General features: G+C 43.9%; 1 protein-coding gene across 1 annotated transcript in view; it reads left to right on the forward strand.

Moving 5' to 3' along the window:
* The first annotated feature begins 552 nt into the window (after nt 1-552).
* BASP1 (brain abundant membrane attached signal protein 1) overlaps nt 553-26,262 on the forward strand; it is a 52,047-nt gene continuing 26,337 nt past the window's right edge. Inside the window, exon 1 of the mRNA XM_035560370.2 lies at nt 553-858. The gene's annotated coding sequence lies outside the window, so the exon portion shown is untranslated. The remainder of the gene's footprint in view (nt 859-26,262) is intronic.

Below are 26,262 nucleotides of genomic sequence, written 5' to 3' on the forward strand. Positions count from 1 at the left end.
GCACCGCACCGCATCGCCCCCGGGGGGAGCGGGGAGAGGGGGAGGGCTCCTCCTCGCAAGCCCACGCCGCCACCCTGCAGCAAAACCGCCCGCCCTGGCCCCCTGCCTAACCCCCCCCCTCCATTTTGTCCCCGCCCGGCCGCGCCCCTCCCGCCCCACGGCGAGAAAATGTCCCTGTTCACCCCACAGCCCCCCGGGCCGTGGCACCCCGGCCTCGCGATGCTTGGGGTCGCCCCTCAGCTGCTGGAGCTTCCCAGAGCCGGGTCTCTTCTCCCCCCCCGTCCCCCCCGCTGCTGTCCCCCGTCGCCTTTGTTCCCCCGGCTCAGCGCCCCCTCCTCAAGCCCTCCGGCATCACAGCACCGAGCCTTTTCGGGGCAAACCCCTCTCCCCTTCCCATCCCCGACGGGCTCCTTCTCCCCTGAAGCATTGGGTGTGTTTTTTTTTTGGGGGGTGGGGGGATTTAGGATGCAAGGTGCGGCTGCGGACCCCCGATCAGCGCCGCAAGCCCCCGTCTCCGTGCGCCCCCTAAGCGTGAGCGCCGCGCAGCGCAGCGAGCCCTCGAAATAAATAAATAAGTGCGGGTGGCTTTTGAACTGCCCACAGACTGTCACAGAGAGGGGGGGGTAGGGGGGGGGGAAGGGAGGGAAAGAGGGAGGGGGAGAGAGAGCGAGAAATGCAGAGGCAGCAGCCGCGGTAGCGGCGGCATTGCTCCAGCAGGCACCAGGCACTCCAGTGCCGGGCGGCGAGCGGGGGAGCCGCAGCGCTCGGAGCGGGGCGAGCGGGCACGGGGCCACCCGGGGTGCTCGGTGACACGGCCACACGCGGACACGAGAGGGGCACGGAGGAGAGGCACGCAAGGTAACACGCGGGGAGCCCATATCGTGCCGTTTGCGGGGCGGAACCGGAGAGCCTTGCCTTTATTTTTATTTTTTCTAATTTTTTTTCTCCCCCTGCAGTGTCTCAGGTGTGGGGAGAGGGGCTCCTGAAGCTGGGGGGGTGGGTGTGTGGGGGGTTGGGAGCTGCCTCCCCCGGCGCGTTTGGGGTGCGGTGCTGCGAGGAGCGGGGTTCCTCGAGAGGGAAGGCGCCGGGCACCGAATTCCTTCGAGGCACAAAACGGGATTTCCGAGGAATTTAAACGCCCCGATCGCGCGTTCCCTGGGGGGTGGCAGGAAGCGATGGGTGTGGTGGGAAGAAAAATGAAATAAAATAATAAAGAAAAAAAAAGGTGGTGGGGGAGAGGCTTTTGCACCCCGTTCCCTCTCGCAGCCTGGGGTCTGCTCCCGAGGGGATGCGGCCGAAAAACGAAGCCCGGGGGCGGCCGAACCTGGCCCCCCCATAGGGGCGGCGGTGCTGCGGGGGGCTGCGCGCCGTGCCGTGCCGGGGGGCGGCGGTCCCCATTCTCCCCCTATTTCCCCATTATCTCCCCATTGTGTCCGGCACCCAGGCGCTTGTTCTCGGGCGGGGGCTGCCCACGCCGCCACCACCACGCGTGGGCGCGGCAGCCCACGGGTGTCGTGCCGGTGCCGTGCCGGTGCTGCGGGAGCAGCGCCCGGATGCGCTCGGCCATGAATATTCATCGAGTGCCTTCTCCCGACATATTCCCCCCCCCCCCCCAATTTGTCACCCTCCCCTCCCCTCCAGCAAGGAAGCTGCGCCCCCCTGGAGCCGTGTCCCTTTTCCTCCCGGCGTGTCGCCTCTCCCCACGCACTCGCGTGTCCCAAACGCCCCCGGCACGGTCCTAGGGGGGGGGAGCCGGGGTGGGGTGGGGGTCCCGGGGGGGCTCCCCGCTGCCGGGGGGGCGCAGCCGCCCCTTCCTTTGTCTCTGCCCGGCGCATGCGCGGGGCCCGCCCCGCCGAGGATGGGGATGGGGAGGAACAAAGGCGCCCCCCACACCCCCCCCCGCAGCCCCCCCTTTTTCCCCGGGGGGCTCCCGAACCCCCTCGGCCCCCTCGCTGCGCCCCGAGGGAGCGAGCGCGGAAAATGGGGCGAGGGCGGTCGGGCGGCGCGGCCCCCCCTGCGGGCAGGGTGGTGCTTGGCTGCGGCACCCGCTCGGCAGGGCCGTGCACGGGGCCTGTCAGCGGAGGGGCGCGGGGGGGCTGTGATTTATGCGCTGCGGTTCAGTGCCACGCGAGGGATGTTGCGGAGAAGCCCAGCTTCCACCTAGGGGGAGCCAGTGGCGCTCCCGGCTGCCGGGCGGCCTCTGGAGCATCCCCCTCTGCTCGCCCTCCCCGGGAGGATCCTGCCAGTGCGACATCTTGAAAGCTCTTTTGTTCCGATGGCTGCACCTCGGGGTTGGCACCGCTGCTCGTTCCCCCTCTGTCCCCGTTCCTCCCCAGTGGGGCCCGTGCTCAGGACTGGGGTGCCTGGTCCTGCAGCCCTCCTGCAGCCTGTTGTAAAACGGGTAATTTTGCCAACTGGCGACCTGCGAAGCTCTGCCCGCAGAGAACTGATATGCTCGCCAAGCTCAAAGATGACAAAAGAATCTCGCAAGCGGGCTCCCAAACGGAGGGTGGCCGTGGGGTTTTGCTGCTTCCACTCTGGGGCTGCGGACGTGAGCTGCAGAGCGCACACCCCGGGGCCTCCGGCTGCGACCACTTGGTGTTTCCAGTGAAGGCCACTTCTGGAGAAGCAAAGCCATCAGAGCCCTCAAACCCGTGGCAGAGCTGCTTCTCTGCCTGCCAGGTGCCGCCCAGAGCCACAGGCAGGCTTCAGGCATGGAGGGTTTGTCCCTCGGGCACGCAGGAGCGTGGGCTGGGAGTGCCATACGCAGGGAGATGCGGCATCTGCTGCTCTGCTGCCACTGCTCTCCGTACCTGCAGATCCCTTTGTGCCTCCAAGGATGTTGCTCACAGCCCCCGAGCTCTAGCTGGGGGCGGGAGGGGGAGAGGAAGGCAGCCAGGATGTGACCAGAGTTTTTTTTTACGCTTTGCTGTGCCTGCTCCTCGTGGCACGGAGCGTCGGATGAGCGAGGAGCTTTGCTTTGTGATCGACCTGCTGATGGGATTGTACGCAGCGGATATCTCCTTTTGGCGTGGCTGTTGTAGTTTTGCTGGAGAGCACTGGCTGTGCTGTGGATGGAATAAACCCAAAGAGAAGGGAAATTCACGGTGGCTTTGTCTATTCTTGTATGCTTCATGTGTGAGATAGCTGATTGTGTAATTTGGGGAATTTGTTCATACATAGCTGCCAAAAAGCAATCACGCAGCAGTTTCTCCTGTTGATATGAATCTCTGAGAGTATTGTATCCTCATATCCAGTTGAAAAGGAATCAGCATTAAAACTGGTAAAACTACTGGCCCAGTAATTGTATGAAGCAATGACCAGGTGTTTTTTTTTTGTTGTTGTTTTTTTTTTCTCCCTTCTTCTCTTTCCATGCCTCTTAGCATCTGAAATGCAACACCTACTAAAGCAACCTGGTACTAAAAGGCAAATTTATCTCAGAAAGTGGCATACCTTTGGAGCATACCTTTTCCCTGAGATGACAGCGTGCACACCCCATAATTTCAGAACTGACTAGAACGGTCCTTAAGCATTTGTCAGTTTTGGTGTTTCAACATGAAGCCTCTGGAATAAATCATATTTCTGAGTGAAGCTCCTTGTATTCGTGCTGTGTTCCAGTGGTAGCTTTGCCCCATGCAGTGAACCATGAAGTCCTTCATCAGAGTCTCCTGTGTACAGGACAGCTTCAGACCAAATAATGTGAAATTCTTCCCTTGTGCTGGCATCCACACATGCCCCGATGGTGCACGCTGGGGGACAGAAGCTTGCACAAAGAACAGGCTGCTGGGCAGAAGCAGGCTTTGCCATGAAATCGTGGGCGAGCTTCTTTGCAAGGGTTTGGCTACCACTGAGCTGCTAACTACTTGGAAACTTTATGTTTCATGTTGATGTCACACAGTTTTGAAAACACGAATTTCAGAGTTTTTCTTTCCAGGAATTTGTATATACAGATTTGTGTGAAAATCCCTGGACTTGACTTAGGTCTTGACTTAGGTCTTTAGGTCTTTAGGTGTGAATGTAGTGTTCCTGGGTGCTCTGCAAATTTAATGGTTTAAGCCTGAGTGCTTCGAGTAAGAAAAAGGGGATGCTATTCAAATGCAACAGAGACTTATCAACCAATATTCAAGGCTCTATCTTCTTTCCTGCAGGGGCAGTAAAGGCAGGCCATTCTGAAGTACTGTCTGCATCAAGACAGCTTCATAACTAAAGAAGGAAAGCTTAGGAGGGGCTTGGGTTATTTCTTTTGTGTCAATCAGGAATGACAAGAATGAAGTAACAACTAGAGAAATCAAAGAAATTCCTGAAAGCATTAGAGACTTGAAAATAGAAACCATATGCAGCATAATAGAGGTTTCATGCATTAGTAGGAAATGCTTTCAAGATTTAAAAAAACGCAGAGGGAAGAAGGGGAAAAGCACCTCGTGCAGAATGGAATGAACATTAAAGTCTTCTCTACGGCATCTTGTATCTCACAGCTGCCTTTCTTAAAAGAGTGATGCCAGCTAAGCTTCTTGCTTCAATATGGAGAAATATGGTTCGTATAAAAACGTAGCTATTGGTTGTGTGATATGAAAATGTGTAAGTTCAAAATAGAAACTGATTGATAGCAACGAGATTCCTCAAACATGAAAGATTCCCAACTTGCCAGAATCTGAAAATAAAATCCTTTGACTTTTTTTTCAGCACACCAATAAATGTAAAGAGATACTAATTTTTAACACATGTGGAGCCGTCAGGTTTTGCCTGGGGGCAAGATGTGTAGTAACTCCCTGTTAAGTACGGTTAATGGAATTTAAGTCTGAGGAAACAGTTTTATTAATAAAACCCTTCTGTCTTAGGATATAAATCAGGGGCAGATCTCTTTTGATGTGTTTGGTGTTGGGTTTTGCAGAGTCAAACTGCAGCAGGCTGCACCGTCGACCTGACTCGTGGGGTGTCGACTGCCAAGTACCTCACCAGTACTGTAGTGCTGGGCAAGACACGTGTTGTTTGGGCACATGTTGCCTAGTTTAGATTTTAGCCTGGTAAGTAGTGACACATATGCTTATGATCTGCTGATCCAGGGATTTTATTATTATTTTTGTTAATTCTTGTTTTTTTCTATCCTGTAGGAATTTGAATGTATTTTCAAAAGATGTAATTTTATGTATGATTCCCTAGCAGTTGTTTAGAGCAGCATGCCCTTGGTGCTTAATATAAACTGTAGGTCTGATGGTGGGAGCTTCATTTTGATTAATGACTTTCTGAGTGTGTAGTAAGATTGGGCCTCAACCACCTACCTTCTGCTACTTACAGAGGTATATTGATAGATGCTTGCTAATGAGGTCATTGTGCTGGTAGTAGTACCTACGCATTGGCATGAGGAGGATGTCAACGCAACACTGAAGCAAAGCTTTTTACTCCAAGCAAAAGCCAAGTGACTGTAGTGGGAAAGCTTGCCCTAGGATTACTTTTAATGGCAGAAATGTATGCCATCATGTCTTTACGTGACAAATGGAAGCTGCTCCTATACAAGTAGTGAAATCAGGGGGCTGCTGGCCATCTTCTGTTTCAACAGACCTTAAATACACAATGGGATGTAGAGTATAAGCTCTTCAAAGGCTAGAGCCTGTTTTATCAGTTTATTTTCTGCTATTACTGTTTTCCTTGAGGGATTGGTTGCTGAAGGAGAGGCTTATATTCAAAATTACAGCTTGATGTTATTAACTGTTTTAAGATAAAGTGGATGGTCACATAGCAGTATGCTGTAGATTTGTATTTGCTAGACAAATTTAAGATGATTGCTGAACAATGGAGAACAAATGAAGCAGCGTTAGACAAAACAGAACAGATCAACAATAACAGAACTGATACATGTCTCTTTCACTATCTAATTTAGAAAAGCACACACAAAACAAGACCAAATCAAGATGTAGAAAACAGTGAAAACCCACAGTTACAAACATGCAGTCAGCATGGGAGGGTAAAATCATGACAAACATGTCATGTACATCATGTCCATCTGTTTATCCAAGATAGGCTGGAGCCTGAGAAATGCTACATCAGCTTCCTGTAATCACAGTTCCTCAGAGCAGTTAAGCACGTCATTCTGGGAGAAAAACAAAACAACAAAACAGGCTAAAGGTGGTACAAAACTAGGAGTCTGGAAACGGAGAGGGTGAAACCTGTCACCACTAGACGTGATGCTCAGATGATTATGGCATTCCCCATTAGTAAGCAAAGTTTCCTGCTGCTTGTGCTTCGGCCAGCACTGGTAAGTGCATTACTGACTTCTGCTGCTGGTTGGGCTGAGCTGGTGGGAAGAAGCAAATTCAGTGAGCTCTGAGATGGCGAAAGCAGATCTTCTGGGTTTCTTGCTTTCACCACAAAAGCTGAGGCAAATAGGGAAGATGTGCTAGGTACTCTAAACAACAGGTTTCTGAAGCAGATGGGCTGAGAGAGTGGGGCTGGTGCTCCTCCAGCAGCATCACTCAGCCCTGGGTGTGTGCTCAGCACCAGTGAATGAACAGCCTGTGCTGGGGACAGCTGGTCTCACTGAGGTGTCTGTGAGAAGAGCTGCCTGCTGAGTTTTGCTTTCATTTGCAGATCTGCAAGCCCTGTGAAGGGAGGGAGACTACAGGTCCCCAGGGAGTAATAACGAGAACCTGGACAGATTTCCTAGCTTCTTCCATTCCATCTTTTTATTGAGAGGCAGTAAAACACAGGTGTTGGTTCGTAGCTTCGTTTTACTAGGAGTTTTCACTAAGAGCATGTGTTGTCAGTGAAGCCTCCACAGTGTACTTGAGTGCTTGGGATCTGAGCCTCTAATTCAAGTCCCTAAATTAGCAGACTGAAGCAAATGTGGAGCCTCTTACCTTGCCTGCTGCAGCTCGTGTATGCTCTGCATAACTCCAGCATTCACAGCCAAGGGCATCCTGATGACTCTAGAAAGCTGCATGTAGGATGTGGGAGCTCAAGGAGTGTGACAAGGAGTTGTCCATGCAGACAGTTTTTTTTTTCTGATGGATCTGATGCCTGCAGTTCATGGTATAAGAAGAACTTACTCATTCTCTGTTCCTGCACTCTGCATTTCTCCTTTCCCGCCTCACGGATCTTCATCTTGAAGAAGACCATCCTACAGTTCAGAAGGATCAGCAGAACCTGTTTTAAGCTGCTTGTGGACATCTGATGTTCCAAGCAGTCTTGTAATTGCTAAAATAACCATTTTGGTGATTTCCTCAGTGCTAGTCTCCCTAGGTGATATTTAGACGAGCATTCAGCTTTCGGCATAGTGACCCAAGCTTTATATGCAGTTGCCTTGGACTGGTGACATTGCCTTAATGAATAGTGCTTTTAGAACCAAGCAAAATATGTGCAGCCCTCCTGTGCACTCAAATATAATAGGTCATCTGCATGTACTCTTTTCCAGTGCATGTAATATTAAAATCTACAACAGTGCTCAAGAGAACTAACATCACAGCAAGTTTTTTATAAGCACTAGAATAATTATTAGGTCAGTGAAAGTTCAGTTGTCATTCTCTTCTCTGGACAAGACGTTTGCTGATGGCTTCATGAACAAATTATTGATGGCAATGATAAGAGGAGCGTGGTGTTCCTCATGGTCTCTCATGCCTGACCAAGCAATACAGTGACAATGGCGATCCACAAAACCATGATGTCTTGAAAGTGGCCTTCAGTACTGACGTAGCTTCTGTTACCAAGGGTTCAAACTACACTGCAAACCACCTTCAGGTATTTGTTTTGTAAACATCTCTTGAAACGATGCTGCCAACAGAGCATTGTGGAGAAAAGCAACAATATCCAGTCAGCAAATTATAAATATAATGGATCTCTCCTGCTTGAAGCAGGCTAAACATCATGACTTAAAATACTTGCCACCTCTGTTCTGCCATGGAGTGGTACATGGAGGATGGTGTTGAGGGGAACAAAGTGGCTTTGCGTGTCCTTCCACAGTCATTGACTGAGCATCTGAGCCTCTCAACAACTAAAACAGAGAAGTAATAAGCAGTGAAGGAGGGAGTGAAATAGCTCACCAGTTCTGCATTAACAGATTTGTGGTTTGGAAAAAAACCCTGTCCAGGAGTTTGCTTTAAAACAATGACAGTAAATTTATGGTCTGAGAATAGAAATATTTATCTCACCAGCTTTTATTTCCTTTCTACTTCAAACAGAAAGCTCTTTGGCATTCTTGCTCCTGGTTAAAGAAGCCACTTGATATACTTTCTTATAGGAACTTTGTATTCTAACATGTTGGGATATACCTTATATATCTCTGTGCATACCACGTATTTGTAAATGTGTCACGGTGAAAAGAGTTCAAAGGTCTTCAAGCTAGTACTTCTGGTTCATTTTTTTTCAGCTAACTTTGGCTCTGTATCCTTCCTTATAATAACATTGTAGATAGTTTTTCTGTTAAATTATCACACTGGTTATGTTGCCATTTCTTTTGGCTATCCTCTCTAGAAGTCCGTATTTTCAGCTGCGAACTAACACAATGCGTTTCACAGAACATCTCGTTAATTGCACATTAACATGCAATATGTGCATTAGCAGATACACAGAGTGCAGTAAGGTCTGTGGCATAAGCTTTAAGTGTAGTCTCATTCCTTTGTAATAAGCAGGAATATGAGTACAGAATGCCTTTAAAAACTTTCATTTTAAGCTCTAAAACTAATAATGTTACCCCACTGTTACCCCACTAATAATGTTACCCCCACTGTTTGCATGGATATGGTTCCCAAATCTAGATGTGCACTAAAGTGAGATCATATCAACATGAGAACTTGATTTTAAAAGTATTTTATGCAAATCCTATAACAATATGGACATCTTGGAGCTCTTCCAGCCAAAAGCATTCAACACTTTTAACTGTTTATTACTTGAAAAAAATATTCATGTGGTTTCTCCTGCTGCTGAGTGGAAGGGAATTAGATTTTTTTTTTCATTTTTTACATGGTGCTTTATTTTTAAGCAAAAAGGGCTCATGACCAAGTGAAAAAAAATCTGTGGTAGCTTGCCCTGCCAGTCTTATTTTCAAGAAGAACTAGATTTGTTTGATTCCTGTAGGACATTAAACAAATTGCCACAAGATCAGAACTAAACTACATTAGTGAAGTGCAAAACCTTCCAAAACACATTTTTTTGGGGGGGAAATACTTGCTATTACAATAGAGAAAGCTTGTCTGTTAAGCTGTGGCTTTTCTGGGCTGCATATCACATGAAGGCCGGTAGCTGTCACAGCCACACTGGCCTGAGCTTCTTTCATGGAGAAACCTTTCTTCGGATCCACTTCTAATTGTTTGAGATTTTCATTGTGCCCAGATAAAGCATCACATCTATAAATGATGGAGACAACAACACAACTGCTGTGCAAATTCATTATGAATGCCAGCAAGATGAGTCATTTGGCCATGTTCGGGCCAAATGAGTTCATGATGGCAAATATATATGCCTTTTTTCTAAAGCACAAGTTTGGTTTCAAGTACTTGGTGGTTTTTCAAGTTGCAGCAAATTCTCAATCCTCCCTGCTTTTGAAGCTCCTTTCCAGCACCTCTGGGGCCTGACCATGGGTCCGCTGCAAGCTGCTCCCAGCATTTTCATGGTTCTGTTCCTGAGCTGCAGGTTCCCGGCTTGCATCTTTTGTCTGTCCCACCCTGCCAGCTCCAGAAACCTTCTCTCCTCTGAGCAGTGTCAGGGACTCCCCCAGGGAAGGAGCTCCTCTGGCCACTTAAGTCTTCTTCTTAAAGCAAACAAAGAAAATGAGACTGTCCGTTGGAGTTTTCTGCGCTGTCTGGCTTTGGTGGGACTTTATTTGTGGGGCATACACAGACTAAAGTGCCAGTCATCTTTGATTCCCTGCGCTGGAAAGGAGACCAAATAGTTAACTTAATTATTACAAATGTCCTGCTTTATCTTAATTAATCTAGCCGTATGATTCTGGTTCCTCAATCTAATTATCTGGGGAGATAGTTAAATATAACTTCATGTATCTAGGCGCATTTAGCTATTCATGGTTAAATCTGCTCACGGTTCCTAAGAGACTATATTTCAAAGTCACAGAGTCACAGCTGAGAATACCTCCTAGCCGCCCTTCATCTGAAATGAAAAATAGAGAGAATTCATCTTAATTAACGTGGTGGAATAAGTTTTTATGTTAACGGTACACCTCATAACTTACAATCACCTTCAAGTCTCTCATGAAAACAAGGAGGCATCTTTCCCTGTTCTGCCACAGAGGACTACCAGGTAATTGTGCTGTACACAGAAAATGGGATTTCCGCTGCTTGAATATAAACATAATTTTGGAACATATGTGGTAAACATTTTCCCTTTCCTCTGTAACAGATGGGAGATGGTCAGTATTGAGTTAAAATAATCTGAATAATTTGAAAATAATAAATCACACAAAAAATTCCTTGTCTGTGGAACATTTCTAATAAAGTCATTGTAGCCACGTGATCAGAATTACCATAAAGAAGACTTTGTTGACCAGTGACTTTGTTGACCAGTGATGGACAAGAATAAAAGTGTTCCACTAAATGTCAGCAACCATAATAGAATGAATTGCCTATAACTATCCTAAAATGAACATCTAAGAATTTCCTTTCATAACCTATGTGTAGAACATATAAACGTATTACTTCTGTGGGTCATATGCTCCATACAAGGTTGGACTTGGTGCTTAGAGACATGGTTTAGTGGGTGACATTAGTACTAGAGGGATAGTTGGACCAGATGATCTTGGAGGTCTTTTCCAACCTTAATGATTCTATGATTCTACAAGAGAGACATCGTTCAAATGGATGCACACATAAACATTGAGAACAATCAAGCAGAATCTGTGAAAGGAAAAAATGAATAGGTTGGTTTTGAGCAGTGTAAAGAAGAGAATGATTATTTGAAGAGCAGGTAAGAACTACCAGCAAGGCATCACTTAAATGGAAGTCACTCTTCTGCCTTGGAGCAGGAAGGGGGATTATCCAGACTGCTTTTGAGGTCCCTCCCTGCCAGCCCTACAGTTTGTGGGATCAGGCACATGAGGTACCTTTGGGGTGAGCTTGTTCTAGAGTGCAAGGAGATTAGTTCTGTTGAAAAACATCTGTTCGCAAATGTGCTAATTTATTAGCAATATGTCTGAGCTCTGCTAAAGTAAAGATCAAAGATAAATTTCTGCTAATATGAAATACACAAATAAAGCTTTTCTAAAGCTGGTACAAAGAGATTTAATTTATTGATGCTGGACAGCATAGGCTGTTAAACAGAGATTTCTTTTGGGTACTGCTGACAGAATTCTTGAAATGTGTTGTACATTTGAGGCCATTCTTCAAATTAGGGCTGATGTAAAAGAAGGGGAATAAAGCTTACAAAAATGATTGAGGCTTTTCAGTTACTAAATTTTATTTCAGGATGGTAATATGTAGTCACGTGGGTATGTGTGAAAATTGTGCTCTGTAAGCCCAGAAAGAAATTTTGTAACTGCAGCTGAGAATGGCTGCATGATGCTGGTTGGTATGACACAAGTACATCCTTTGTTATTTAATCTATAGGCTGCAGAAACGTTTATGGGGTTGTTCCACAGATGAGTAGAGAATCTAACTGCGTAACAAAGGCTATACACACATTTTCAACACATGGTTGCTCAAACTTAATGGCATAATAACAATAGCTTTGAAGGTTAAGCCTAATATAAATTAGGCTCATTTCTAAAGAAATCCTTGGTGTGTATTCATAAATGGTTTTGAATAGACTTAACGTTTAGCTGAACAAACACCTCTGTGCAATCTGTTTTGTGTGCAGGTGGGCAGCTGCAGTTGAAATTCCTGGGTCAATACCAAGGGCGGCCCAAGCTGCAGCTACTTGGGACTGTGTGTTTGAACTCTGTCAACCTTTTGCACCTGAGTGCAACCTGAGACTTATTTAGTTTCCATATGTGCTTACTGAAAATAGTGGTGTGCTCTTCAGAAGCACTTGCAGGATTTGTGTGTATGCTTCTGTTGGATGAATCAGATTCTTGGCTAGTTGCCCATATCTTGGTGTTATTAGAGATGAGGAAACGCTCACCTTTGTTCAGCTGCTAATTGTCAGACTGTTCAGCTCGATATGGATTTCGAGCTGCGCACAACAGTGCATTGGCATTCTTTGAAGTGAATCTCTCACAGAGGGAGGCGTGTTTGGGAGCAGAGCTAGAGCTGTGGGCTTGATTCTGGCTCTATTTACCTGCTTGATCAGAAAGTATTTACTCTGAATATAATTGAGTTGTGCCAGTAAAGTCAGAGCTGCAAGCTGCTGGAACACCAGGCTAATTTGGGTAGTTGGATGTGCAGCACTGATTGGGTCTGATGTTCTGATGTGATACAGCAATGCTTGTGTTTGCAATCATAATATGCAAACATTTCCTAAAACATTAAATCCAAGTGTTCTGTCATCTGTTTGCTTTTCTTCCTCGGTTCCTTTAACACACTAATGGTAGGTGAGCTTGGATAATATTGGTGTTGAAAGCAAGTTTCATACTGCCTGAAGAGGAAGAAGGATTATCTTTTTAATCTGTAGAATTTAAGTGTGTGCAGCAGTGCAATTTTCATGTTGGGTAGATAGGTCAGAAAAAAAAATATATGCCTTAAGTTAGGATTCCTTTAGTCAGAGACAAAATCCCTGGCATTAGGTCTTACTAATATTAATAAGCTTATATAAACTGGCACAAAGGGCTGCAGAATTGTCTGAGCAGACTATTTTTTTTTTTCCAGTGCATGGACCTCTGCATGAGAAACAGGCCTAACAATGACAGCATGAGGGAAAGGAGCTTGTAATAGATGTATTAGGCTATCCTGCTATGCCATGGTATAGGCCAGGGAAGGTGGAGAGCGCATGCTGGTGTGCGTGCAGGCAGTGCTCTCTTACTTCTCTGCAGGAGCTACTAGATGAGGAGGTGAGCTGGGGTGGTCACGGGGCTCCAGCTGATTATACTGGGTTAGAGGCAGCACTTTGAGCCCGAGCTGTAGTTCAGGGATGAATCTGGTTTAGGTAAAACTGTACACAAGTGGTCCAGTCAAGCCTCTCTCACCAGCTGCTTTATGGAGCTCTTCAGTACAAGCAATAAGTAAGCAAGATGAAGTGCTAAAAATGACCACACTGGCACCTAATCAGGGGATATGCCCTAGAAAATAGTTTTTATCTTAAAGTATTATGTGCATGCCAGTGTTTAAACTCCAGAGCTGGGCTGGTTTGTCATAGAGAAATTTCTGACATGTATAAACCAGGAACGGCTGACGTAATTGGTGTGCTTCTACAAAAAACTTTTCTACTTAAGAGACAGGCCAATGAAAATAAACATGAACTTTAAAATCAACCCTTGAGTTTGTATTCCAAGCTTTTGAGACTACTATATGCCACAGTAGGACAGTAAAAACATTTGCATTTTCTGAGATAAGGTAAATAACCACAGTTCATACCATTTTCAAGTTTATGACCTAAAGCATGCAATAGCATACAAGTCCTATGGACTAGTAAGTGTTAATTTAAGAAAGGCATATATCACATGCCTGTTGGTAAAACACCGTGAGGATGTGCAGCAGTAAGAAAACTCATTGCACAAAGTGTAGTGTGACCGATTTGACATTTGAATGTATTTTGGTAGATTTTGTAGATTCCTGTATAGTACTGCATCCTGTGCATTTTTCGACCTAATAGGAAGTGTAATAGTGATAGGAGGAAAGTTTAAATAAAATCCTATCAACACTTCCTAGTCAAATAAAGATTTTTTTTTAAGAGGTTGTGATTAAAAAGTCTGAACTTTGAACATGACACTGGAGCCAGCTGGAAATCTCTCAGTGAAATGTTTTATGCTGGAAAATGTTTGAGTTCTTGCAGCTCAGCATATGTAGGAATAATTGTACGGGTTTTGATTTCTAGCTGAAATAAAGGTCAGACTTACCCACTTTGGGCTAGTTAATCATTTAATGTATAAGCAACCCATGCGGGCAGCAAAGGTTCAAATTTTTGTTGTTACTGATCCCAGCTGGGGGGTTTAGTCTTGTCTTCCCTAAAGCAAGTGAGCAACCTACTCAGCAGACTGGTGTCCAGTTTCAGTTGGGTGAGTCTGAGCCGCTGCTGACAGAGCTGGTTACTCCATGCTGTATAAGCTACCCCTGGCTGGAGATCACCTGTGCTCAGAGGTGCTGAATGCCGAGGTTCAGGTCTGAACTGGACAGAGAAAAGAGCCGAACCATGATCACTTTCAGATGAAGTGACTGTTTCAGCAGAGGGCTTGAACCTGTGGCTAATTCTTTGCTTGTCCGACTGCAAAAGTTCATATAAAAATGCCCCAAATACCAATCTTTCAGGGGACTAGAGAGCATTTGGTTATGTAGCTGTAGTGTAAAACCAGTGTCTTTGTTTGAATTCATAAATGAAATATGCAGCCCTTCTGTCATTTTGCAGTGTTTGATTTGTAGGCGTTTCTGGGACGATGTTCAAGTCCCCAAGTGCCAATTAAGTGCCCAGCATGAATCTTAACCAAGGAACTGGTCCCACTACTTTAAGTTAGAGTTAGATGATGTAGTATGAAATTGAAATGTTCATTGCAAGCTGTGGGAGTTTTTACTTATTTGAGATCTAATTCTGTCTGCAGTGTTAGGTACTTCTAGCAGCTCCTTGGGGTGGCTCGCTGCTTGCTCCTCCCTGTTTGCTTGTTTGCTGTTTCTGGCTGGGCTTCTTTTGCTCCCAGCTGGGTGAGCTGCATCGCCTCGCCCAGGGCTTTGCTAAGAGCCAGACCAGCTGCGAGGGAAGGGGAACGGGCAGTGGGCCCGTCCCGCTGGAAACAGCAAGCTATTTAATTTGGCTTAGTGCATCACTGAGCTGCACATCCATCTCATGGTCTTAATGGTTTTTAATGTTCCTCTAAGCATGTTTTTCATCTAAAAACATATTTTTAAAGAGTATCCACCGTACGAACAGAACATGGAAACATCACATAATGGGTCTTAAAAAAAATTGCATAAGCTTCTGCAAATTAAAAGCAATTGTGAAATTTTCCAGTAAAATGCTTTTTGGTTTAAAATCTATTGAGTGAATTTCTGCAGTGCCAAAGGTCTAAATCTACCCAAAGATCACTGAATTTCTAAGCTGACAATGGAGTTCAGAAGTGAATTAACTCCATTGGTCTGTAAAGACCATTTACATCTCTTACATCAGTTTCTATTTCGTCTGAATTAAGACCAACTCAAATCTTAAGCTTCCTTTTTAAGTTGTTTCAATTCATGTAAGGCAAGCGATAACCGTTATGGCTTATAAGGTGTCCATTTTGTTTACATCTGAGTTGAGTGTATGATGTGTAAATGAGTGAATGATGTGTAAAACTCAGATGTGAGTAAAGTGGCACGGTGACTAAAGAAATGCCTGGGAGCATCTGACACTTGTGGCCTTGGGCAGGAGCCAGACACCTCTACAGGGATATTGCAATCCTGGCTCTGCAAGAGAGCTACAGAAGCAAGAACTAAATTCTTGCTTTAATGTTGTCTTTTTATTCAAATATTAAAAGTAATGAGTAGCTTGTAATGATAAAACCATCACATTGGGCTGACAACTTGGGTTCATGCTTTCAAGTGTTTCTTAATGTTCATTTAATGCTGACTGGGGGGAATCGGGGGGATTTCCATCAGTTTTAATCAAGAGGACTAAAATTTTAATTCCTAATACATATTTATAATCTCTTCAAAGGAACTTTTTTTTTTTTTTTTTTTTTTTTTTTAATATAAGAGCCTCTCATAGTTTGGTTGAAAAGATAAAGGGTATTTTAGCTCAACTGTTTTCATCTGTAATTCCTGATTCCCATTACAAACCAGGTCATTGGGAGTTCAGATACTTCTCAATAGAATTAGAGCAGTAAGGCAGAAATCGAAATGTGTTGCACATAACAAATTGCTACACTGGTGCTGGTGTAGGAAATCGTTTACATTGTAAAAGGGAACTTAGCACTGTTTATGAAATGTCTTATCCTGAAGATAGCTACTCAGAATAATTTATGAATGTGTGTCGTTTTCTCACGTAGCTTACTTACATGACGGCCGTAAAACTGAGCTTCAGTCTATGCAGCTTTTTTGTAGTTATGTCTGCCGTGTCAGCCATTTGGCTGCAGGAGAGCTGCAATGCTTGCTGGAAGGAGGGGAGTCAGCGCTGTTAGCCAAGCACGAGGTGGTTTGTCAGGAGGGAGAGGGAAGTGCGCTGTTCCTGTGGAAAGCTGTGTTTTGTGAGGTGAACCCAGCTGCTATACGAGCTTTTCATATAGTAAAGCATCAGGTAATGTCTGCTTACCAAAACTCCTTAAGAGCTGTTTTCCACCACGTCCTGAGGCAATATAGTAAGACAGGATTATTGATGGGATTTCTGAGAAACCAACTGCAAGTGAATTTCTGTCCTGATTTTATCCTCAAGTGGAGAACAGTTGGACCTGTCCTAATCCATCAGATCTACAGCTCTGGATCTACACATTTCTGCTGGGTTATGTTGTGGCCATAAAACCAGGGATATGTCTGTAGTATGATTGGTAGCTTCACAAGTGCTGGAGTTAGCTCCATTCCCAGCAGCACCATAGCCGTGTTCATGTGGAAGCTCTGTGGGAGCTAATTTTATCCTTCTGAGAATGTTTAGCAGCCTCTTGTAGAATTTCACATGTATTTTACCCTGCTGCTTCCTCTAATGTGGGCACCAACACGTTATGCTGCTTTGTGTCCCATAGTTCTGCCTCCCAGCTAGCTGTCTCAGAACTAACTTCAGTGTTGCAATGCCTGGAGTATCCTTGCTCCATTCTTTTAAATTGAATTAAATTGAATAAATAGAACACCAATTAAAAAAAAAAGCATTGAACGTGTGAGTTTTATCTTTCATTATAAAGCTTAGATTTTATGCACATGGCTCTTCAGAAATGCTTGTAAAATTTAAAAGCCCCTCTTAACTTCAGCCCTAAGTAATTGAATATGTACAATTGCAGCATGGCAACATGAGAGATGATGGTAATGATGGAGATCCCACCACCTTACATTTGCACACTTCTGCAAATGAGCAGCATTATAGGGGCTGGTTGTGAGCTAGCTCAGGGCACAGCAGTTGTATGGCAGTGCAGGGGTCATCAATCTGCAGAAACCGTGCAAGGAGCAGTGTGAATACAGAAATAGTTCACTCACACGGCGCTTCGGGCTGCTGTGGCTCACACCACTACCAGCACCTGGCCTAGCAGGTGTTAAAGCCAGGCTGCATGCATCTGCATTTCAGGTGGTCTGGTACAAACCCATGCCTGATGCCTTGGAGCACTCTGCCTTCCTGCCCAGTGCAGGTTTTATTGAAAATCCCTTCATTAAAAGGGCATTAGAGTCTATGAAGGCGGTGCCTCTGAGAGGAAGAAAGGTGGCTCTTTGAGAAGAACGTCTTGAGATGAGGAAGAAACTATGTTAATCTTGAGCTGAAACTCAAATGAGAACGATATCTAATCACTACAGCAATCCAATCTGAATATTAACAGCCCCTAGTGCTCTTTTGCAAGGATGAACATTTCTTTCTAAATCTCAACAAAGCAAGATTCTAATGTGGGTCAAATGGAAACCTTGTTTATTAAAAAGCTGCTAAAGACAACTAAATTTTTAATTTCAATGGAAGAGGCTTCTCTGTGAGCCTTGAAGGCATGCCAGTGGACTCTTCCAACACATGCCTCAGTAAACAACAAATGAATCACTGATGTGCTCTAACAAGGATTGATGTGTCTACCCAATTAGAGGGATATAAAGAGCGTTGTCTTGAAATTCTGGGTTCATTTGGGTTGCTCTGCAATTTCCACAATCTAGCACTGAAGCATTGCTTCAGGGGTATTGTTGGTCTCAACAACTGGCATGGGTGTGTTGTCCTAGCTAACAAGTACAAATTTTGTACAAATATTTCTCCTATGAAGTACTCAAAGAGTAAAACAAAATTAAAAAAAAAAAAAGTTAAATATCAGTCATTAGTCTGTCTAGGCTAAGAGTGAGGTCTTCTCCGGACTTAGCATTGCTATAAACCTGAGAAGACTCTTGAAACACCTGTTTTCAGGGGATCACAGTTTCTTGATTCTAGTTGGGTTTAACTTCTTCATGCCTAATATATGTGCAGTCTTGGGAGGTGAGAAGGTGTAATGGTTCTTGTATAGTGAGACTAATGCAACTGGTCAGATGGAGCAATGCACGGAAAATTCATTAAGTATTTTGAGACTGTTTCTCTCTCTCTTGGAACAAAGTTTCTATTTTCCATTTTAACTGTACACAGGACTAGCACTGCTTCAGAAATAATTTCCTTATGCCATGTTAAAAGAAAATTAAAAATTAGACCATTTTCTGACTATCCAGAATATTTCTATTCCCAGACAAATAGTCCAATTGTTTGCATAGAACAACACAAAGTAGCCAAATGAGGGACATCATGCAGATCAACAATAAAGCGAAGATCAGAGTTTGTTTTGTTTTTCATCCAGCTGCTGTCTCAACAATTGTGGAGAGCTTCGAGACTTCAGGGGGTATCTTGCAGGTACTATTCCTTGACCATGCTTCCAGGAAAACTGCATCATGTTATTATGTGTTAAGATAGTTAGATACTGGCAAGTGAAATTTTATTTCCTAGACAACAAATGGAAACTCTGACTTTTTAAAAAATTGCCTAGGACAAGCAATAAATCATTACAAAACTGCTGGTTAAGATATTCAATTAAGAGTTATAGAGGATGCTCTAACTCCTCCCCTCTTGTTGGTTCTTATCCCTTCAGTGTGATGTGAGTCTTAATAGGGAATAGTAACTTAACTGTGGTTAGCACCTATTTGCATTCGATTACAATTATATGCCTGGGCTACATGATATTTTGAAGCCTAATTCATCAGGCATGAAAGTCTTTACAATAAAGAGCTAGCAGTGCTGTAAAGCAAGTCATTATAATGTAAAAGATTTTGCTCCGTTCTGTAGGTTTTATAAAAAATAAGCGTATAGTGTTACCGTTCTCACTGAGTAGCTTAAGAAAATAAGTAAAATGCCTAAATTAAAAGCCTTGACATATACTAGTGATGGAGGAAGCCAAGCTCCTTAGTGTTCTTAATTATCCACTGAGGATAATTAGCTGACCATACTTGGACATGGTTATCATACCTCAGATGCCACAGAGATTAAAACAATCTGAGGATTTCTTTGAAGCAAAGTAAAATGAGACATGCGAGTTAGAAACAGACTCTGTAAGGTACTGCCTTTCCTCTTTGTATAACTGGAATGCAAATATATCATGTGTGCAATGAAGCAGTGCACAATATTTCAAAAAGCTGTAGATCATTTGAGATTGATTTAAGCCACGTTTACTGGAGCCAGTAACTTCAAACTCTGATCTGTGCTGTCTTTTAGCCAGGGAACATTCTTAGCTCATCTTCTGCCAATTCTTGATTTTTCATACCCAGCATGACTTTATTTTATTAATAGATGCCCTGTGTTGGGGATGATTTGATCTCTTACTTCCACTGTTTATGTAATCGAGTCACTGACCCACTGTGGAAATTCAGTAGCATGCAGCTGTGATACAGAGTATGTGTGCCTTATGTCACTGGCCTTCATGTTCATAAACTTAAAAGCTGCTGCCTGGCCATGACTCTGCTTGCCAAATCTGCCTGCTTGCCAACTGCTTGAGAACATAAAAGAATTGACGTGTTTTCTTAAAATTGAGGCTTTTTTTTTTTTAATGTGTGTGTGTGTGTATATGTCTGAGGCTTTCCCATTAGAGTGGGGAAAAAAAAGCACAGTAAAAATATTCTGGAATAACTTCAAAAAATATCCCACTACAGTAGTGACTGAGATCTCCATCTTTAAAATAACCTTAGTAGAGTTAAATACTAGAGTGAATGGAAAAACAGATGAACCCTGTGCTTGTATTTAATCCATTCCTCTCTGCCAACATGTGCTATGTTTTGTGGCATTGAGGACCGTTTCATCTCTGCTCCTCTTGGGAAGCTGCTTTGGGGCTGGACCAAAGTAATGGGCAATCCTTTATTAGTTCTGATAAACGAATGGTCAGGTAATGGGAAAGGAAAAACACTGATGAGGAAGATTTGACAGAGAATATTGTGGGCTTTGTTTTGTTTTTAAATTACAGAACTCCTTAACTCCTTCAGTGCCAGGCCTAATCTATCTGCCCCTGAGCCCCTTCTGACTCCTGACCCAACCTTTGCCAGCCCCTTGGGAGGCAGCATGCAAGCAGACACTTACTCTAGTTCATTATATAGACTGGAATGAGAACCAAAATCTGGCTATATGAATTAAGGATTGCCTTGATGCCCTGAACAACCTCTTCTTTTATCTTTCTCCCCCCACTCTCTCTGTTCCCTGAATCCTAAACCACAACCAGGTAGCAGAGGTCACTTTGAGCCAGGGCTCTCAACCCAGCACATGGTCTCTTCCAGTCCCCACCAGGGCTGTATCTCCCTGTCTGGCACTGCACTTCTGTGTTGCTGCTCTGGGGACATTGCCCTTGTAGTTTGGCACTGACTGTCCTATCCCTTATCGCAGCAACAGGCCTCTCTAGTTAATTATTGGTACAAACATCTCTGCCATTAGGCATCTCCCTTGTGCAGCTTCCTCACCCTTCCCCCAAATCCTCAAAGTATTTGTCCTTGGGTCTCGGGGTTTTCTCATAACTGTTTCACATCCCAGCTCTACTTCTTGTGCTCCCCTGTGCTGCAGCTGGTCCTAGTCCCCTGCCTGGCTACAGGCTCCCCTCCTCCTCTGCTCTTCTTTTCCCTCCTCCCCTCTCCCTGAGTTTGCTCCTGGCTGGGCGCAGTTCAGGTGAGACCCTGCTGGTGCTGCCAGCCCTCACGGAAATACAGCTCCAGCAGACACGGCAAAGCATGCCAAAACCTTGTGCCAGGGCACAGGATAGTTGTTCTGGCAGGCTCTCTGCCCCATAGCCTGCCAGCTGGCAATGACTCTTTTATGCACTTGTAGTATCTCCAAAAATACTGGTCCTTCCTTGCTTTGGGTTTATTTTAAATTGCTTGCTTTCGTAGCCTAAATTTTATTGCATCACTTTTTACATTGAGGGATGCAGGAATGGATGGAAGCCAGTAGGCACACACTGAAACATCCCTGAGAGAGCAGCTCCTTTTGTTCATTGACCATTAGCCACTTGTTGCGTTCAGATGAAATCATCTTATGGGTTAAGAAATTCTTTGAGATAATTCACTCCTGCCCCCAACCAGACAGTTAGGTGCTTTGCCAATGAATACCTCAAAGCAGAAATCTCAGTTCTCTGGATTACATCCTATGCTGGAGAGAAACATCCATTTTAAAGGGAAAATACTTGCATTTAGATACTTAGAAAATTTCCTATGCACTTTGTATGTTGGAAGCAGTGAATGACTGAGTTATGTAAAATGGAAGGAACTTACATAATTAAAGTTTCACAGGCCTGTGGGGAGACTTGAATTTCCTTGGTCCTGCTCTGCTGAGTGGCTTCTAAGCTTTTACCTTGCAAACACAGAAAGAAACACCGAAAGTGAATCAGACTAGTCGTCTCCTGGCCATGTCCGGATCTGTTATGAACTTTTCCCACTGTCATTTCTTAGGACATTTTTCACTCCAAATAGACCTTTTCAATCACCGTATTTGCATCTTGTCTTTTGGGATACATCCTTAGAAATGACTTCACCCACATCAGGAACTCCTAATTCCTTTCCTTTCCTTTCCTTTCCTTTCCTGATCACCTCACCACTATCAGTGTTGAATGAGTTTTCCTGTGGTTGCTTAAGACCACTCACTATAAGCAGCTTCCAGTTGGATCCATTTGGGCCTTTAAGGACTTTCTATTCTATTCTGTTGGTGCACACAAACAAAAGAAAAAAAAATGGATCTGCATAAAGTTCTTTCTGGTTAGGAGGTCATGGCTCCACAACAATACTGATTAAATGTTGTCCACATCACTGTTGTACTTGTGATTTTTCTTTATTGAACACACAGTAAAGCTAAATCACGTAAAATTGCAAATTTCTTCTAAACAGTGTTGCACCTACTGAGATAAGTATTGCTGGCATAATCTTCCATGCTGCACCTTTCATTTGCAGGTTCCTTACCAAAATACTGGCTAGGACCAACTCTCTTGCTGAGTGCTAGTTTTATTGGATCGGTGCAGACCACCTGCTCTTTATACTTGAGTCTTTGCTATCACGTACGTAAACTATGTTTTTTATGCAGTAGTCAGAGGATTACAGTTGCTTGCTTGAGGAGCTCTGGAAATGTTCATCGTATAATGCTGTGGCTCTGATGTCCATGCAATTAAAATGCTCTCTTCCTCCTGGCTCAGGGGGGCTAGAACAAGTTGCTGCATTTCTTATAATAAATGCGGGATGAAAGTCATAAGGTTGACTATGTCTGTGGGGCATTGCTTTCTCTCAGATTGCTGTGCTGAGTCAGTCTTACTGAAATGAGAGCCTGGGAGGAAGCACTGCTTATGCTGAATTCAACAGAAAGCATCATTTGGATAGGCCTTCGGAGGCCTTTGTCAAGTTATGCCAGGGATCAGAGAGTAAAATTTAAGGCGTAAATTTAATGAAGAATGGAGCAAATGCAATCCCAGATCTGGAATTTTTACTAGGTACAGTGGAGTGTAAACTAGAACTATTAATAACAGGACTGGTGCCCATTCAATAGAGTGGCAGTTTAAGTTCCTGGAATATAGAGCATTTATTTTTTAAAATATAGTTCATATTTCACAAAACTTGCATATTGAAAATGCTGAGTTTTGAGGATCCTGATAGCTTATGATTTATTCCCCATTGTTAGTTTTCAGCCTGCCTTACTGGCACTGGAATCCAATTTGCCAAGCTGATTTCCATCTCTTTTTCAGGAAGAAATAACAATGGCACTCCTTGCTCTTCGCATGCCTGGGGCAATCCCACGTCAAATTATTTTCCAGCTTTGTACTTGAGTTTCACAAAGTTCCTCAGTACAATTGAAATACTCATACTCATTTGGAGTCCGTGTCTTTATCTCATGGCAATGGCCAACATGCAGGGAGGAAGCTTGTGTTTCTCTGGAGCCGTGGCTTGTTTTCTGCTATATGGGGACTAGTCATTTCACAGTCTTTCTAGTTCAACAGGGGAAGCTCAATCCACATGGGTAGGGGCAGTTCCTTGTAACACTTTGTCACCAGTCTCACAGGATAGGCACAGCTTGAAGAAAAGCTACTTCTGGTCCCCCAGTTTATCCATTCCGACTGGAGCGGATATAAAAATCGATGTGTGAACTGATTTGTGCCTGGTTCTGGAAGCAACAGAATGCATGCATGTCCTCTGAATTCACATTTTTCCTTGCACAGGCTTGTACCAAGCTTGTTTAATGCTATCCTGGTATGCAGGTGGAATCTCATATGCTTGATGGTAAAATTATTATGATCTCCTACTCTTTTTACTTCTGGCCTCAGAACTGTTACTGGTAGGGTTATGGCAAACATTTCTAGCTAGTCTTTAGGAATTCCTAGTTCTGCCTGGAATCCCAGCAGTGCCAGCACATGCATTTGTGTGCAAAGCTTATATAGAGAGAGCATCCTGTCTGCTTTTTTGCTCTTCATTCATTCAGAGCCTACAGTCACCCCAAATAAGTAGATAAGGAGGACTTCAGCAGTGCAGCCTGACAGATCACTTCAGATGTTTAAATGAATTCTGCTGCAGAACTTCAGAGGCAGTACAGCACTGGGGCTAATGATGACCTGGTGACCTACCAGTCTTACTTTGTTATATTGCCCAGAGATGGTACAGGTTTTTTTTAGACAAAAAAGTAGGTTATTTGCAAATTTTTTTTTAATTTTTTTAATACATATGAAATATCAACCTGTTCGGGTAACCTCTGAAGGGACTGAAATTAGGAAGGGAGAAATGTGCAGATTAAAAAGTAATCAGTTCACTGGTGTGTGTTTTTCTTTCTCTCCCTGCATTGCGTGAACCATATCAACTCTACTTTGCTTCCACTTTTCAGTTAGCTTGTATCTATATTCAGCTTCGTATGTGAAAATTTGTGAAGTTACGGTAGTTTCACTTCCTGCACAATTTCTGTCGTCCCCGGCTGGTATGTGGTGTGCACACACGCTCTGCCTGGCGCCGTGTTGTGAAACTTTCCTCTTGCAGAAGCTGTGTCCCGGGGAGTGGGAAAGACATGTTTTAATGTTTGCCCTTGCAGGAGGGGAAGGAAAAAAAAAACAAACCAACAACAAACTGGTCTCTGAAGTATTCATTTTTCATGGTTTGAGTGGCTACCTTCTCCTCCAGAGAAGGTGGAACCCAGGCTGTGCTTGTATTCATATTTTTTTTTCCACTTATTTTTAATGGAAAACTGTCGACTAATGACACTTGTGGAAGTAATAACTTTGCATACATGCTACCTGTGCTGAACCTCTCCCAACAGGAAAAAAAATTATGCTGACATTAACTGAATGTCTCTGCAAGCCTTCGAAATTCTGAACTGACAGAAAGAAAGGTCTGGAAAAACAATTCTCTGCAGTATTTACTTGAGCCTTCCTTCTGTCCACACAAGCCAAAATTAGCAATGTCAGTGTAAATGTTGGGTAGTTATGCCACACATGGATTTATGAGCTTGCATAAACATCTTGTTATTAAAACTTTAAATATTTACACTGAGATTCTACTGCCTTCTGGACTCTTGTGAGAATATTTCTGAACGCTAAGGGTTGTTTTTTTGTTGTTGTTGTGTTTGTTTTGTTTTTAACTGAGAATATTCTAGGGTTGACTTTTTAACATAGAACTGTGCTTCATTGCTTTTCTAACGAATGGCTACAGAATAATTTACACTGTATCAGGGCTAATGTGTTGCTTAACACTGTTATAGTTCAAGCAAAGAGTGACCATTTGTGTAATCTATGTAGCTTTGAAAATGAGCAATTTGAAATCGGACATTGAGAAATAAAAATAAAAAAGAATGTAGAGCTCAGTGTGCTGACTTCCGCTGGTATCTCCAGGTTTGGATTCTGGTCTTAGGAAATCAAGGCTTGTGCTGACTGTTCCTCCTAAGGGCCCAGTATAAATCCCCATAAGTGAGACTCCTATTGTTTTTGGTGAGACGTGAATTGGGGCATTAAAGCAGAAATCATTATAGTGGGTTAAACTTTAAACTCTTTTCTGTTTAGCTGTATATACATATAACAAAACATGCCCTTGGGTTGCCAAACATTATCCAGTTGGCAATCACATGGCAAACAACATACTGAAGATTAAAAGACTCTGTGCTTTAAACAACACTTTTTGTGCTTGATGCAGCATTTCCCTCTTAACTATGTAGGGAACTAGCATTGTTAAGAGGGGGCAAATAATTATCATGAAAATTTGCAGATTTTCTGAGTAGAAGTATTACTTCAAAGCAGCAGTGGGGTAGACATGGTGGGAGGTGGGAGATAAGAAACAGCCAAGTGTAGCTGATGGGAGGACTGGCTTACACATGAACGGGTGCTGCACTGGAATCCAGTGTGACCTGGAGGATCTGCAGCGTGCCAGCCATCACCCGTGGAGCAGTGCAGTGACAGCTCTCTTTCTGGCAAAACAGTAATGGCTCCCAGGCAGCATGGACAGGGAAATCATGGGATGAGGCAATTTGTTTATGGCAGGGAAGGAAACTCTAAGTCCAGTTGTCTGTCCAGTGGATCTGTTCATTTTAATATTTTTAGGATAATTTTAATTCATTCAATGAACAAGCTAGACTGAAATTTTTCCTGCTTTAGAAGTTTGGAAGGAGGTAACGGAGTAAGTAATAACTTTGGAATTTTACAGTGAACATGGATGTTGGCTCTCTGTTGCTGTAGCTACATCATCCACCTCAACATACAGTAGCTATGGGAACAGAGCTATTCGACATTGCAGAAGGAATGCAAATATTTCACCCCTGATTTGTGATTTGTCAGAGTCCTTTTCTCAGAAGCCTTAATATAATTTCCATTCCTGTCTTAGATCTTTCAAGCCTAAGGCTCTAACCATGGCATTTCCCTCCTACAGAGTCAGTCTCGAGGCAAACAGGACTCTTTTCTCCATATTCTTCAAGTCTTTGTATCAAATTCTACTTTGTTGTCATAGCTCTGTGCATGGCAGTTTTCTTGGGGTTTCTTTCTCTTTGACTGAGCAAGGACACTGAATAAAAAACCTGTGTAGAAAACAAAGGAAACCAAATGGACATGGAGTAGCTTCTCTAACATCAGAAATAGCTTTACTGCTTGGGACACAA

Source organism: Cygnus atratus, chromosome 2 (genome assembly GCF_013377495.2).
Source record: "Cygnus atratus isolate AKBS03 ecotype Queensland, Australia chromosome 2, CAtr_DNAZoo_HiC_assembly, whole genome shotgun sequence".
Lineage (NCBI taxonomy): Eukaryota > Metazoa > Chordata > Aves > Anseriformes > Anatidae > Cygnus > Cygnus atratus.